Source organism: Muntiacus reevesi, chromosome 2, assembly GCF_963930625.1.
Source record: "Muntiacus reevesi chromosome 2, mMunRee1.1, whole genome shotgun sequence".
NCBI classification, from domain to species: Eukaryota; Metazoa; Chordata; class Mammalia; order Artiodactyla; family Cervidae; genus Muntiacus; species Muntiacus reevesi.
Genome location: NC_089250.1, coordinates 234,667,460 through 234,685,315, shown reverse-complemented (window position 1 = coordinate 234,685,315; position 17,856 = coordinate 234,667,460). Strand labels below are relative to the sequence as shown.

The following is a 17,856-nucleotide window of genomic DNA, read 5'->3' as shown; positions in this document are numbered from 1 at the left end:
TCCATAGAATCTATATGGATTCTTGAATTCAGATCCCTGAATCCACAGAAACAGATCCCAGAAAAAGTGATGAGCAAGTGTCAAAAACTGAGTAGCTATGGGAAGTAATTGGTCTAACCTTTACTCTACATTTCAAGAAGTCTAGATGGTTTATTCTCACCAGAAGTACTGTCATCTATATTTTTGCCTTAATATATCACTAAAACAGTTTTCAAATATTTATAATCTCTCATTCTTCTCTTCCCTCAAAAGAAATCTAAGAGATTGCAGTAACTCACTTGTTCTCCTCAAATTATGTAAATCCCTTTCATTTATCCCAATTTTAGCCAACGTTTTCCCTGAAGGAAAAAGTACATTTAGAAGGCATGTTAAAACAAAGGGGAAAAGTAATTAATTTTTAAAATGTCAGAAAGAATTCATAGCTACTTATAGGCCACTGTTCCTCAAAGGACATCCTGGCAACAAGAAAATATATAAAATTTGTATGTCAGGATAATTTAAATTGGTATGCCAGGATTATTTTAAAAAATTTTAATGACAAAGCAATGAAGACTTGGATACATTTTTAATTCTAAAGTCATGACCAAAACCATTTCAGTGGGATATCTTAAGTAAAAATGATTTTAAAAACTCCATAGTTTATCCTAACAGTTGGAAAAACTTGAATATGAATAAGATTTTAAGTGAAATGTGAAATTACTATTGACTATCTTCAGTGACCAACCTAGACAGCATATTAAAAAGCAGAGACATTACTTTGCCATCAAAGGTCCATCTGGTCAAAGCTATGGTTTTTTCAGTGGCCATAATAAGGATGTGAGAGTTGGACTGTAACAAAAGCTGAGCACCAAAGAATTGATGCTTTTGAACTGTGGTGTTGGAGAAGACTCTTGAGAGAGTCCCTTGGACTGTAAGGAGATCCAACCAGTCCATCCTAAAGGAAATCAGTCCTGAATATTCATTGGATGGACTGATGCTGAAGCTGAAACTCCAATACTTTGGCCACCTGATGTGAAGATCTGACTCACTGGAAAAAACCCTGATGCTGGGAAAGATTAAAGGCAGAAAGAGAAGAGGGCAGCAGAGGATGAGATGGTTGGATGTCATCACTGACTCGGTGCACATGAGTTTGAGTAAGCTCCAGGAGTTAGTGATGGATAGGGAAACCTGGCGTGCTACAGTCCATGGGGTTGTGAAGAGCTGGACACAACTGAGCGACTGAACTGAACTGATCTTCGGTGTGATAATGGTTGTATTAAAAACCTATCTCTCATTCTTTAGGGGATTTTAACATGAAGTATTGAGAGGTAAAGTCCTGTGAGGACTGGAATTTACTTTCAAATCATACCACCCAAAACAATAAAATCTATGAACTTATCTATAAATAAAGCAAAAAAGGCAAAATGTTACACCTACTGAAATGAAAGAACATTTATTTACTACTTTTATTTATTTAGTTCATTTTATTTGTTTTTGGATACTGAATATTTTTCATTAGAAAATAACTTGTCCCAATCCACTACCATACTACCAATTCATTGACTGGAACACACATATGTATTAATAGGACAATTTCACTTTAATCCTAAGAATACTGACAGCTTTGCTTTTAAGAAAAATTTAAAACTATACAGTCTACAAACTCTTAATTCACAAATCAACTATATTTGAATTGACAGATATAAAGTCCAAGGTATGGATAATGAGAAAGATTTCCATAAACAGAAAATCTTCCTCTTGGTCTTAGACAAGCTCGCTACCTACAACCCCAGCTTACCGGCTCTCACAGCACACTTCACAAATCTGTGTCGTTGCGTGTAAAGGAAGCATCTTTCTTTACATCGGGCAAGAGGAGTCCCTCTTCTTTGTGAAGGAAACGTCTTTCTTTACATCGGGCAAGAGGAGTCCCTCTTTCTTGTGAAGGAAACATCTTTCTTTACATCAGGCCAAGAGGAGTCCCTCTTCCTTGTGAAGGAAACGTCTTTCTTCACATCGGGCAAGAGGAGTCCCTTTTCCTTGTGAAGGAAACATCTTCCTTTACATTGGGCAAGAGGAGTCCCTCTTCCCTGAGCTGCACAATTTAGAGGGTTTGATTCTTCTGTCACACCCCTCCTCAAGGCCAAAAGAATGTACTACCTCTTCCCTCTTCTAGAACATGCTCCAGGTATGTAGGAATTCCCTACCTAAAAGTTTCACACTCACTTGCAGAGCCCACCTGGGTCTATTCCCTAGGTTTGTTCTCTCAAGGAAAATCTTGTTTGGCAAGGGACACTTTGTATGGCAAGGGTAAAGAGATGGGAAGAGCAAAGGGGAGCCTGGATATGCAGGCTGAAAAGTCCACATTGTGTTCGTGAGGCCACTTGAAATACAAGATAGCAACAGGAGTGGAAAGAGAAGCAGAATGATCTATTTCTGCCATATTCTGGGTGTGGAACTCCATAGGGCCCAAAGATTCTATTTTCAAACAAATGCTTCTATTTCTCAAAGAAGAACAGAACATATTTAACAATTCATTGATGTCACGACTTTAAATATTTTGACATACAATTTAAGAGCTTACATTTGTACTCTTTCCCTGGGACTCACAAATTTTAGAGGCCAGCCAGCATAAAAATGAGTTAAAGAAATAGTTACACAAGAAAGTAGGGGAGTGTAAAAAAATGTTATGTAAGAAAAAAAGCAATAAAAGGAAATAGAATCAGATTTTAGATTATGCCACTTGGGCTTCAGTTTCTGTAACTATAAAATTTTAAAAAGTTGATTAATAATTAAAGGTCTTTCTAGCTATAATTTTTTTGAAAATCCTTGAAGCAAGGAATCATTATCAAATAATAAGCTGACTTTACAATTTACAGGGCACTTCCAAATTTACTGTCACATTTATTAATAAAAAATGTTAAAAAATATACAGCCACATACTACAAATGAGAAAACTTGCCTAAGACTACTAGGATAGTAGACAACAGGGCTAGGACTCAAGCCTAGCTCTCATTACTACAAATCCAGTGCTATTCCTACTTTATCAAAGAAACTTACGTTCAAAAACCAACCTGCAAAATATTTATTATCCAACAATGGAACTGAGAAATGAATGACAGATACCAAGAACAGAAAAACTGATTTATCTTCTTCATAAATAACTCATTTGTCTGGTGACAAAAATTCACGAATTAAACTTTCTAGTAATTATGGCTCAATTCAGTAAGAGATACAACCACATGAGTAATAATAAGAAAGTGCTGAAAGAGTAAGTTACAAAGAAACAGAGTCAAGCCAAAAAAAGAAAAAAAAGAAAGTAAAAAACAGCAGTTTTACAAGATAAAATACAACACTTTGGAAATCAGATTATCTGATTAAAAAAAAAAGTACTATTCCCTGCAGTACTACTATATCTAAGATGCTTATGAATTTAACCTAGAATTATATAAGATTATTTTATAATAAATATTATGTAAATAATTATTAAAACAACTAAGCAAACTCATGAATTATGTATTACAAAATCATAAATGATTTACCTTTTCTTTCTCTTTTTTAGGGGGGTAGTACATGAGGCTTGTTCTCCAACCAGGGATGGAACTCAGGCCCTTGGCAGGGACAGCACAGAACCCTAACCACCAGACTTCCAGGGGATTCCCTTTTATCTTTTCTCACTATCTAGTTTTCCCAAATCCGTGTTTGTCTTTGCTCTGTGACTTATAAACTGTGATACCTTGAGTTTTTTTTTTAATTTACAAATTAAGGTGCCATAATGAAGAGTAGGATAAAATGTGATGACATATAAAAATGTATCCAACACCATCCGTATGACCCTGAACAAGCTATGTAATTATTCTGTACTTCAAGTCAATATCTGTAAAAAGAGGAGATGATAAGATCTACTTCAGAGTTGTTCTGACAATTAAAAAAATATGTAAAGACATGATCTTTTAAGTATAACTGCTCAATGTTTATTGGCATTCTTATTATCATAATTGTTATTGTATTCTTGTTATTGTATTGTTATTCTTATATTGTATTCTTGTTAATGTACTGTATTGTTATTGTATTATTATTATTATTCATAACTGTATAAATCATCAAAGCAAAGTCTGTACATCTACCTTGATATTCTAGGAATCTAATTATAAGCACACACAATAATTTAGCTACAAAGATACTGGTTATACTATACAAGGCAAACTGGCTACAGAAATCATACTACTTCTATATTATAAATTATTACACAGTCATTAAATGGTGTTTCAAGTCCTCCAATGAAAGCCAAGCTGGAGTAACAGGAACTGGATTTATCCTCACACTTAAAACAACCAAAAAACCAAACACAATATATAAAACAATAGTTTCTAGATGGTGGACATCAGGCAACCCATGGTGGTAACCCCTGAGAGAACGGAAACAATTAAGCCAAGGCTGACTATTATCCTACTTTAAGCTGCAGAACAGGGAGATCAGGAAGTCAGGTGGAATCTCACAACCTGAGTTGAGGAGACAGAGCTCAAAGTTCAGGGGAATCAAAGCGACGAGTTTGCAGGGGAACATTCTGCAGCAGAGAGAGCTTCACAGGGAAAGACCTCTGGAGATCTTCAGAAGGTCTCCTCTCAAGGCTTTAGATAAGTACTGATCAATACTACCAGTTTGTGAAGTTCCCCAAGGCCCAAAACAACCTGAAAGGAACTGAGATCTCACACTAAGGCCAAGGATAGTCCATCCACCTTCCCATAAGCCAGAGTGGAAAATTTTCTATTTCACAAGGCATTGGAAAGAGAATTCACAATGCTATTATTGTGTCAGTTGTGGGGGAAAATTAGTCCTAAAGACTGTCCATCCAAACAAAGCTTGAAAACAGATCTTATAAAGACAAACCAATTTTCAAGTAGCTTAACTCTATCCGAGAACAAAATTCAAGAATATTTACAGAAATGCAAAACTTTCCTAGCACTCAACAGGGTAAAATTCACAATGTCTGGCATCCATTCAAAAATTATCAGGCATGCAAAGTGCCAGGAAAATACAACCTACATTAAGGAGAAAAATCAATCAATAGAAGCAGGCTCATTAATGGCACAGATAATAGATATAGTAGACAAGGAAAAGTAACATGGTTAGTATAATTATATTTCAAATGTTCAGTAAATTAGAGGAAAGATTAAGTCTGCTAAGTATAGACATGGAAGACATAAAATGAATGAAAATGAGATTTAAGAAATACACTGGCTGGAATTAACAGATTACACAACAAAAGAAAAGAGTAGTGAATACATATTAATCAGAACTATCCAAACACGAAAATAAAATTCAAAACTAACAACAAGGAAAAAGCTATAGAAAATACATACACACATATACACACATGAGTGAGCTGTGGTACAACTTTAAACAGTCTACCTATGTCAGAGAACAAAAACAAGAAAAATTTCAAAGAAAAATGTTCATGCTTGACAAAAAACTATAAGCACAGATCTAAAAAGCTCAACAAAATTCATGCAGAAGAAACATGAAGAAAATCACACCAAGTATCAGAATCAAACTGCTTAAAAATAATAAAAGAGAAGATTTATAAAAGTTAGCAGAGAACAAACATATGTTAAACACAGAGGAACAAAGAGAAGAATTACAGAAGTCTTCACAGCAGAAACAAGGAAAAACGAAGACAGCAGAGCAACATATTTAAAGGATAAAAAGAAAAACCACTGTCAACCTAGAAGTCTACATCCAGCAAAAATGTCTTTCAAAAACAAAGAGGAAATAAAACTTTTTAGACATCAAAAAATTAAAAGAATTCATGACTATCAGACCTGCCCTACAAGAAATGTTAAATGAAGTCTTTCAAGCAGAAAAAAATTGTATCAGATGGAAACTTGGCATTGACATGAAGAAATGAAGAATACTGGAAATGGTATACACTTAGTTAAATATAAAATATATTTTTTTCTTATTCATAAAATTGTATTCAAAGATAATTGACTGCCTAAAGGAACATTAGCAGAAATTTAGTGTGGAGTTTATAACTTATATAAACAACAACAAAAGTACAAGGGCCAGGATGGTGGGAAATCGAAGCACACTGTGATATCAGTCAAATGTATTCATATTGAATATGTATATTATAATTGAAGGTAAACTGTGATAAGTCAAATATGTATACCATTAATCTTAAAGCAACCACTAAAATAATAAAACAAAAAGCACTAAACAATACCTCACCAAAGGCTTACTTTACATGCCAGACGTCACTTTATTACCCCTCAGGTCTAAATCTATACTTCACTGTCTACACTACAATAAAGGAGTAGAAACTTGTACACATTTTTCTCTGCCAGTGGCACAATGTTAAGCTTTGCTAGCAGGGGGCATTAGAATGTAACTGGAAGATGATGGGATTTCAAATCCTAGTTCTAGTGTATTGTCTTCAACAAGCTACAGAAGAATGCAGGAGCCAGATGGACACAAAATCACCCCATGTTTAACTTCCCATGACACCTTTTTAGGCAGTTTCACAATAGAAGTTTTAAGTCATAACAACAGTGTATGGGCATCAACTCTGCCCCTCCCTCAGCACCTCAAACAGGAGATTCCCAATCGTTATTCAGTCGTTAAGTCATGTCAGACTCTTTGCAGCCCCATGGACTGCAGCACACCAGGCTACCATGTCCTTCATCAAGTCCTGGAGCTTGCTCAAACTCATGTCCATCAAGTCGGTGAGGCCATCCAACCATCTCATCCTCTGTCGACCCCTTCTCCTCCTGCCTTCAATTCTTCCCACCACTAGGGTCTTTTCCACTCAGTCAGTTCTTAACATCAGGTGACTAAAGTATTAGAGCTTCAGCATCAGTCCTTCCAATGAATATTCATGGCTGATTTCCTTTAGGATTGACTGGCTTGATCTTCTTGCAGTCCAAGAGACTCTCAAGAGTCCTCTCCAACATAATTCAAAAGCCTCAATTCTTCAGCGCTCAGCCTTCTTTATGGTCCAACTCTCACATCTGCACATGATTACTGGAAAAACCATAGCTTTGACTATACACAGAACCTTTGCTGGCAAAGTAATGTCTCTGCTTTTTAATATGCTATCTAGGTTTGTCATAGTTTTTCTTCCAAGGAGAAAGCATCTTTTAATTTCATGCTTGCGGTCACCATCTGCAGTGATTCTGGAGCCCAAGAAAATAAAGTCTGTCACTGTTTCCACTTCCCCAACTATTTGTTATGAAGTGACAGGACCAGATGCCATGATCTTCATTGTTTGAATGCTAAGTTTTGAGCCAGATTTTTCACTCTCCTCCTCCACCTTTATCAAGAGGCTCTTTAGTTTCTTGTCATTTTCTGCCGTAAGGGTGGTGTCCTCTGCATATCTGAGGTTACTGACATTTCTCCTGGCAATCTTAATTCCGGTTTGAGCTTCATTCAGCCTGGGATTTCGCATGATGTACTCTGCATAGAATTTAAATAAGCAGAGTGACTGTATATAGCCTTGATGTACTTCCTTCCCAAAGGGACCAGTTCATTGTTCCACGTCCGGTTCTAAATGTTGCTTCTTGACCTGCATATGGGTTTCTCAGGAGGCAAGTAAGGTGGTCTGGTATTCCCATCTCTTTAAGAAATTTCCACAGTTTGTTGTGATCCACACAGTCAAAGGCTTTAGCATAGTCAATGAAGCAGAAGTAGATGTTTTTCTGGAATTCCCTTGCTTTCTATATGATCCAACAGATACAGGTAATTTGATCTCTGTTTCCTCTACCTTTTCTAAATCCATCAGGTACATCTGGAAGTTCTCAATTCAAGTAGTGTTGAAGCCAAGCTTGAAGGATTTTGAGTATTTCGTTGCTAGCATGTGAAATGAGTGAAACTGCGCAGTAGTTTGAACATTCATTGGCATTGTCCTTCTTTGGGATTGGAATGAAAACTTTTTCAGTCCTGTGGCCACTGCTAAGTTTTCCAAATTTGCTGGCATATTGAGTGCAGCACTTAAGCAGCATAATCTTTTAGGATTTTAAATAGCTCAGCTGGAATTTCATCACCTCCACTAACTTTGTTCATATGACAGGTGTTCAAAATATATTTACTGAATTCATAAAAAAATGAATGTCTTAGAAACAAAGCTGTCTTAGAACTACAACTATATTAGTGCTCAGCATATAGTATGCTCTCAAAAATTTGTTATCTAACTTATTAAGAAAATCTCAAACCCCTCTGTTCAGCATGAGTTTAACCTAAATCAAATACCAAGCAAGGACTACATCTTATTTCATACATAGCACCACATGAAATAATAGATGGTGACAAAATACTTATGAAAGTGAATCAAAAATTTCTGGATCACAAGGTTCTAACACAAAAACCCAACTAAGAAATTACAAATAGTACTCAGATCCATTACATTACATGGTATAAGCAAAGCAAATGAGCTCCTTAAAGAAATGGCTGATTCCAGGTCTGAGGCAAAGCAATTAAATACATCTTCTTACATCAGAAAGTGGAAGTACTTAGAGAATAAAGAGGACACATTAGAAGGGCACAGAGTTGGCTTGCAAAGATTCCCACTGGCAAAATATTCAAAAAGAATAATAAGGGCAATAGACTTATTATAACATATTCAGTATTTTTTAATCTATGGATCCAACTCTTTATAGTCAAATCCCACTTACTAATTACAAAGGAGTGAAGGTAATTTTACTAAGTGATAAAACAGCATCACCAATAATGGGACAAACTCCTAATATGACTTAATATGACCCAAAAGAACTGCATCTATGTGGCACCTTCGCCAAGAAATGTTTAATTTGAAGTATGAAGAAATAATTAGATAAATACAGAATATAGACTTTTTAAAAAAATGGTGACATTGGAAAAGAACAACAAAAAAGCATGAAAACCCCTGTATTAGGATAAAGAATATTAAAGAGACATAACTAAACGCAATGCCTGATCTTTGACTGGATCCCATATTTTAAAATAAACATCTATAAAAATTATTAGGATAATTAAAAGATACCAGAATTTTGGTCATATGATATTCTGTTATTGATAAGTTTTATCACATAGTAAAAGTAACTTTTATTTAAAATGAAAACAGAGTGAGAAGACAAATGAGGCAAGCAAAAAACCAGTGAGTCTATGTGAATGGTACATGGATGTCCACTATATTATCCTTTCAACTCCTAAGTTTATTTTTTTTCTGAATAAAAAGTTAGGAAAAGTAAATATTACTATAAACAGATTAAGAAATTCATTATATTCATATTTCTAATATTGCTTAAGCTGACTGGAAGTCATCTTTATTCTTGTAATATAACAAAAATACAGATTTGCAGGTGTAGCCTTAGAGGTCTCTTTGCATTTGTAATGTCAGTACCCAGCACAGTACCTGATATATAAACAGCAGGTGCTCAATGAATATATTTGTTGTTTATGTTCTTTTGAATTGATGTGGTAGAAAACACAATGAATTTTAAAGATTTTTAGATAGGTTACTTTCCCCCTTGATACCTCAAGTACTTAATCTGTAAACTCTGATAAATAATACCAATTTATATATACCTCAGGTTATTACTAAAAAATTCAAACAATGTAAGCAAACCACTCAAAATATTATGCAAATATATTTCTATTTCTAATTACACTCAATGTTTATTTACCACATTAATTTTTAAAAATTACTTCTGAAAGTCTAACTTTCATTTGAGGTATTTAGAGGGGGGAAAAAATCCTAGGAAATTTATCTAGCAATGTAATCTTTTAAGCATAATGTATCTCTCAGTAAGTATTTATTTCTCTTTTGACAAAAAAGTAGTGCTAAAAGTTGAATCACATAGTTTTTTTCTTAAAATAGTTTTGTAACAAATAGTTTGTAATAAAATTAAACAGATTAGAAACTCAAAAGAAAAGGGCCTGCTCTCTTGACTGCCATTTACAAGAGCAGTTGGATATTATATGTACATACATTAAAATTCGGACATAAACGCATACAAAGGATCAAATAGGTACAGAATGACAAAATGTCACGTAACAAAGAGCTAATCTTAGAAACTTAGGAATACCTACTTTAAATCGGATGGATCAAGGAAATGAATTGTTTATAATCATCACTCATTCAAAATCACTAGTTGGAGAGCTGAGGAGTGCTAGAAACCTCTGTCAACTGAAACTGAATCACAACTGAAAAGAGAACACCTCTGAAATTACAATACAGATCAATGGGAAAGTATGACTTAATTTTCAGTTTGAGTTGTTCAAAGGCAAAGGACCACATCTGGCTCATTTTTGCAACCTCAGTGCCCAGCACAATCTCTTACACCTGGTAGATATCTAATAAATACTAAACAAAGAGAAGCAGCAAAAACACAACATTTCCAAAACATGGATGTTACACAAAATTTAGCCATTCACACATACACAGTTTATATCTACTTTTGACAGGGACAGCGGAGCCTGGTGGGCTGCGGTCTATGGGGTCACACAGAATCGGACACGACTGAAGCGACTTAGCAGCAGCAGCAGACAGATACAATAAGTGTGCGTTTTTTAACACTAGAAGTGTGGTTAAAAACTAAAACACACTGAAAGACAGACATACCAAAAAAAAAAAATCCCACACAAAAATAAGACTGAGCAACTCAAAAATATCAATATTTATAACACATTAATTGTAAGTGCCTGGCAATTCTCATTTCTGATCACGATTAAATACTATAGTGCTTAAACTGTAAGAAGGAGAGTTAACCAGTTGTATGACAGCAAGCAAAATGACCTAACACTGTTTTTGCTTTTTGTATTAGGATAGGGTAAAATATTATCCAGCTCTAAAATTCTATAACCCTAGGAAATGGAAATGTTCAACATAAACTCTTCAGGTACACAAGTGTAGATTAATCTAGCAAAAAACTTTGCTTAAAGATTGGCTCTTAGCCCTTATTACCTCATAACTTTAAATGCAATATAATCCATAAAAATATTCAATCACTATGCTGTAACCTGAAAGGAAGATAATATTGCAAATCATATAAAACTTCAATACAAAAAAGAAGACTGCCTTCCTTTTATAACTTGTTAAGGTAGTACTTGCAAAATAAATGTTCAAGTTATTATTTGCATAGTTGACTATAGTAAATTACCAGATTTTTTTTTTTTCATTTTTTAAACATCTGTAATTTTATTTTATTTTTTTTTATTTTTTCTTTTTTTCTTTTTTATTTTTCAGTGGGTTTTGTCATACATTGATGTGAATCAGCCATAGAGTTACACGAATTTCCCATCCCGGTCTCCCAACCCACCTCCCTCTCCACCCGATTCCTCTGGGTCCTCCCAGTGAAATTACCAGATTTTATTTAACTGATAACTGTAGTATAAGCTTCCTATGTGCTTACCATCTCCTTCATGTATTATTCATAGCATATTGTGTTAAAATATATCTGTAGTTTAAAATCATTTCAGTCCAACTATCCAAATAAAGAAACCTGATCTCCCATATTTAAATATTCCAAAGTATTCATATTATCATAATAGGAATAAAGTTTGATGGTTCAGTAGCCCCTAACACATTTTTTTCAATTTCAGATGTTAATAAGGATAAACGACTGAGTAGTTCCAAGGTATCTGGGAGTGCACCTCAAAAAAATTAAGTACCATGCTATACCTGTAACTTATATGATCAACTGCACTTCCATTTAAAAAAATAGCAAGAAAGAGTAAAACACAAAAGCAAAAAACCTGAATACAATAAAACTCTGTTAGACCTACTTTGAAGTTTGGCTTGAATCTCATGCTCTTCACACACTGCACAAATCCACAAATTTCTCACCAACTGCCGCCTCTTCCCCAGCCCTGGAATTCACTTCCTGTTCACCTCTCACCCTTAAGTATGCATGTCAGAAGTCAACAGTTTTAAAGCTACTGTTAACAACTAGTGTCATTACTCAGTGCAGAACACAATCCCTCTAATATAGTACACAGTTTAATAATTAAGGTATTTCAGCAGTTGCTAATATTACACAAATTTCCAGTCCAAACAGAATATTTTAATCTAGAAGATTTGACAGAAGTGTCAAAACCAAAAAAACTAGTCCACTTTATCTGAAAAAACAAAAAACAACTGAACAGGAAATTCCTTCACAGAATTCTATTTTGTGTATTAGCTTAGACAACTAAGAATTTTGCAACGTCTTATAAGCAATAGCATACCAAATGCATAAAGATGCAAATAAATTTTGATAAATAGAGGGATGTTACTTTAGAAGAATTTAAATTATTCAATGAAACAATCTAAATACTACTTAGGTTGTTTTTTTCTCTTCTTTTTGTCTGGGACATAAATGGAATGGCAAATTTTGAAACTATTCATTATATGTTGACTTTTTGATGTAGGAAAAGTTACCACTATCAAAAAAACCCTAAACCAAAAATAACTAGCAAAGACCTCAGGATCCTCTGAATTCAACGGGTATGAGCAAAGTATAGCAAATTCCTTGCTTTAGATTTACATTCAGTTGTAGGAAGTTTTCCGCTTTGTTTTTTAATAATGATTTCATTTACAGGAAAAATTAGTTGTACTGCTAAGATAACTTTGAAATATCTAAAATTCTCATTTAAGTGAGGGTGATTCCTGGAGGTGTAACAATAATCATTACAAATTTGAACATACAGGACCTCCCTATAAAACTTTTAAGAGTTTTTTCATCTTAACTGATCATTCTACCACCATTACCATCACTCTTGGGGTGGGGGTTGGGAGAAAGTCATAAAATTTAAGGTTTTGAAGCTTACTAGAACACACTTTCACTATCTGGAAAATTTACCCATCTGTGATAAATAATTCCCAGGTATTCCTGGATAGCAGAGAACTAGTCACATATCTTTACTTTTCTTCATTATTTGTAATAGCCACTCAGTAGCTAAAACAGGCAATATGAATAATACATCTCACAAAGAAACTCAAAATTACAACCACAGAATAGCTGAAAAGAGCCTAACAATTTAGTCCATTGTTAGGACTCCTGGCTTTCAGTGAAAGTGTTTTACTTCAAACTTCCTTATACTAATCTACTTTTCTCTGACTTCCACTTGGTAGATGCAATTCCGGCCTCAAAAGTCCTTCAAATATTTGAAGGTAATTATGAGGTTTATCTTTAAGGCATTTGTTATTATCATCTTAAACACAACCTTATTTTTTAAAAAGTGAAAACACTTTTTGAAGCAATAGCTATTTCACTTTACTTTTGTTTTTTGTTTTGGGGTTGTCTTTCCCTCTGATAATGAATAAACTATCTGTCAATATAGCCAGAATAACTGAGCTGAATGGTCTTCACTTAAAGACTCTAAAGCAAGTTTTTATCTCATCAATAAGGTATATTTCTGAAGGGGTGGGGGAGGGGGCAGGGTGAGAAGGGAGGAATCACTTAGTGTATTATTGTTAAACATCACACTGCATTAAAACACTCCGAAGTAAAGTGAAAGTAGTTAAGACCATATATAATGGAGCTAAATCCGATTTGAAATCTAGTCAGGTCACTGGCTATGTGACTTTGGGTATATTACTTAACTTTTCTGTACCTCAGTTTCCTCAAATGGAAACTGAAGGAGTTAACTAACTCCAAATAAAAGGACTGCTGTGAAGGATCAATGTGTTAGTAACATATATCAAGCATTTAGAATAGCACTGGCACAAACATAATGCTCTATCATAGGGCATATTCTTGTTTTTGCTTACTATCACATGCCTACTTCAAATTGAACTATTACAGTAATAAACACAACAAAAATATAAAATATTTTAATTACCTTGACTCAGATTTTTTCCAGATCTCAATAACAACTTTACTTTTATATTGCATTTTAGCAACCTTGGGCTTCCCAGGAGCTAGTGGTAAAGAACCCACTGGCTAACGAAGGCAGGGGACATAAGAGACACAGGTGGGATCCCTGGGTCGGGAAGACCCCCCTGGAGAAGGGAATGGCAACTCACTTTAGTATTTTTGCCTGGAGAATCCCATGGACAAGGGAGCCTGGCGGGCTACAGTCCATGGGCTCACAAAGAGCTGGACACAACTGAAGCAACTTAGCACTCAGCACTCTTAGCAAACTTAAGAAGGCAAACTTTTAGCCATTCAAAATCATTTTCAGAAAAATATTTTACAACATGAAAAATGCCTGCAACATATTAATTTGTTGCAATAATAATAATTACAAAAAAGCAATTTGCCAAAAAGCATAAACTATATGATCCCAACTTTGTTCTTAAAAATGCAAAAATACATAGGGAAGAGACAGACAGCAGGTCTCATTGGAAACTTACAGAATGTCAACAATGGTATCTTCTTGTAGTGATACTACAAGTAACTTATTTTTCATCTGTTTTCTATGTTGTTCAGGTTTTAAATAATAATTATGTATTAAATTTTTTGTCAGAAAAGAAGCCCAATATTTTCTTATTTATTTATTTGGCCGCACTGTGTGGCCTGTGGGATCTTAGTTCCTCAATCAGGGATTGAACCCAGGCCCTTGGCAGTGAAAAGTGCAGAATCTTAACACTGGACCACTGGGGAATTCCCCCAAATCCAATATTTTAAAATGTACCTTACATAGGCGGTTCAAACCTTTCTCTAAGTTTTTTTTAAAGCTTATAAAAAAAGACAGGTTTCCCTACCTTCAGGGAAAATAAAAAAAAAAAATTCAAGGTGGTAAATAGAGTTATAAATTCATCAAAATACAAAAGCCAACAAGGAATTATGTATAATTATATACCTCCTAAAATTCTATCTCCTATGCTGATAGCTATTTTAGCTATCCCACATATCTTTCACTGCTATAGAACTTTTACAGTAAATTTAATTTACAAACATTCAAAGATCACACAGTGCTCCATATAGTACTCCCACAAATAATCAGACAAAAATGAAAGATTCTCTGTCACTAAAGAGCAGTATTTATCATAAAAGAGCAAGGAAAATTTTATGGTATTATTTTCTCAATATTCCTTTGCTCTAACAACCAGAGATGAAAATAAGTTAGTATTTTCTCTATTATGTTTTGTATTTACATTTAGAGATGCTTCCTGTAGAACCTCACTTTTTTCTCTTTTTTAAATGGTAAAATTCTAGAGTCACTTATATAAGAAATTTTCTCAGCAATATTCACTGTTTTTAATGACTGACACAGATTCTAAGATTTTGAAATTATATCCACAAATACTCCACCTAAATTGGGGAATAAGAAAAAGCAAGGCTTACAGATACTCTTTACATACTTAATACTCTCAGTGAAGGTTTCTACAATTATAGAGTGCCATCCATGAGTTTTCCAACGATAGATTAATGAATATCTTGTTTTGGCTATAACAGTATGTGTCCTTTTTAAAATTCTAATAAACCAAAAATTATGCCACTTTCTTAGTTTTTAATCTGTTAACTTCTACACACATACTTAACAATGCTAATTTAGTCTGAAATGAAATTATTGCATTTAAGCAAGAGACTTAAAAAAAAAACTAAGAAAAAAATTCTTTTCATAGAACTTGGGGAAAACTGTAATAATACAACATTTTGGCTATATAGTAACCATTATCGTTCAGAAAATGCCAAAAAATTCTGATAAAAGACTTATATATGCTCTGCCAAAATTTATCATAAATTATACATACTGAATAGGTTAATTTCACATATTGGGATATCTGACATAATTCTATACATGTAAAATCTGTATCCAATCTCTATTAACCATATTATAATCTCCTACCTTCTCTACCAATCCATCTCTTCTCTCCACCCCCACAATCAGAAACTCACAACTCTTAAGTCTTAACACAAAGAAATAATAGGAAACTTGAGAACAAACTTTCAGTAAGTCATGTAAGTATTCAAAAACATTTGCCCTTTATCAGATTTTAAACATGTAACAAAAATAAGAAGTTAGCAAAATGAAACAAACTCTGAAACAAGAAGATGAGTAGATTTAAATAAAGCCTTATGAATGTATCAGTGTAAATAAGATGATTTATTAAAGGCTGATTTCTCTCAGATAGCATTAAGGTTGAGTATTAGTATTAGATTTAGTACTAATATTTAAATATTAGTATTGGGGACTATTTTAGATATTTATAATTATTCTCCATTCATTCCAAATCTATAGAAGAAAGTCTTAACTTCTTTTTAAAGTCAGGAGTATATGTTTAGGAAAACATGAATTAAAAAAAAGTCCTTAGAAAAATAAAATTAAGGAAATAAGTTAATAAATTTCAGATTTAATAACTTCAATTTTATGTTGGACAAGTTAATTAGTCAAACTAGTCAGAAGTATACGTAAAAAGTGAATACATGATCCTGGGTTTGGTCAGTGGTTTTTCCCCAAGGTCCAAGATGCTTGACCCTCTTCCAGCAGAGGGAGCAAAATCATAATATTATATTCAGGCCACAAAAAGGGGAGGAAGAGAATTTACAAGTTGCTTTTAAATATCTTAAATCTATCTAGACAATTCAAAAGCTGTACTAAAAACATCATGACCCACAAAGCAAAAGATAAAGATTTTATCCTCTTCAGACACTTCAAAGCTTTGAAATTAAAAAAAAAGGTCCGTAAATACTTAATTTCAAGAACCATGCTATATTTCATTGTCTACCAAATCTCACAAGTAAACAAGGTATTAAAGCAATTTTATAAATCTTTAACAACAAACTTTCAGAAAGTTGATAAAGTACTACATTAAATACACCAAAAGAATTTAAAGTAATACATTCATATGACAAAAAGTATAAAAACCAAAGGCAAGAAAAGCAATTGTGCTACCCTAAAACAACTTATTTTCTTTCAGTATTTTTCATAAGTATATTTTCAAACTGCAATGAAAAAAGCATAATTATTAAAAAAATTTGTTAAGTGCTTATTACATGCTAAGCATGTATTATATGCCAGGCACAGTTTTAAGCACTTTATTTATTTTTTTAGTTTTAAGCACGTTACATGTTTTAATTTGCTTCATTCTTATCAAAGTCCTATTATTATCCCGTATTTAAAGATGAAGCAAATGAGATGCACCGAAATTATTAACACTTAATAAGTAACATGAGCCAAGATTCTAACCCAGGTAGTGTGATACCAGAGCCTGTACTCTTAACCACTTTACTGGGATCTTAATTTTGAATTATGCTTTTCCACCATTATTAACATATTATCAGTTTTCAAAGTCTTTTTGACGCCTATAACAGTTCATCCAATATAGATATGATAATAAATTGTGCTGTTTCCAATTTTCCCTTCTAGATACAGCAAGAGAATTATCTTTGGGTATATTACTTTAGCCATATTTGGGTTATTGTAATAAAGTTTTTATACTCAAATATGCCACGTGCCACCAAATTGCTTTCCAAAATACCTGTATCAGTTACAAAGCTATGTGAATTCCAATTTCACCATAAGTTTGCCAATATTAAGCATCAAATTAAAAAAAATTTTTCTAGTAGATAAAAATGAAACCACACTGCAACTGAATTATTACTAAAGTTGCATATCATTCTGAATGTCAAGTTTACTGACTTCTTTTGTGAATTTCAGCTTTTACATTTTATTTAATCATCAACTAATGAGATCTCATCAAATTATCAAATTATTTTTATAGGACTATTAACTCTATGTCCATTATATTGGCAATAAAACATTCCCAATTTATTGTTTTCCTTTTAATTATGGTTATTAAGTTTTTGTTTTTGATAATAAATCTTTCTGTCAAAGGCAATCATAACTGAAAGTTACAAAAGATGTCTTAATATCTTATAAAAGATACATATTTTTAAAAAATCTAAATAATAGAAGTTTATTGTTTTGAGCAAATCAATGAAGGACTTTCAAATATAAGACTACGGAAACAATATA

The 17,856-nt window shown here is 33.4% G+C and overlaps 1 protein-coding gene across 8 annotated transcripts in view; it reads right to left on the bottom strand.

Moving 5' to 3' along the window:
- The window catches only part of CHD9 (chromodomain helicase DNA binding protein 9), a 222,929-nt gene that overhangs the window by 113,096 nt on the left and 91,977 nt on the right, over positions 1-17,856 (bottom strand). The gene's annotated exons all lie outside the window — the stretch shown is intronic.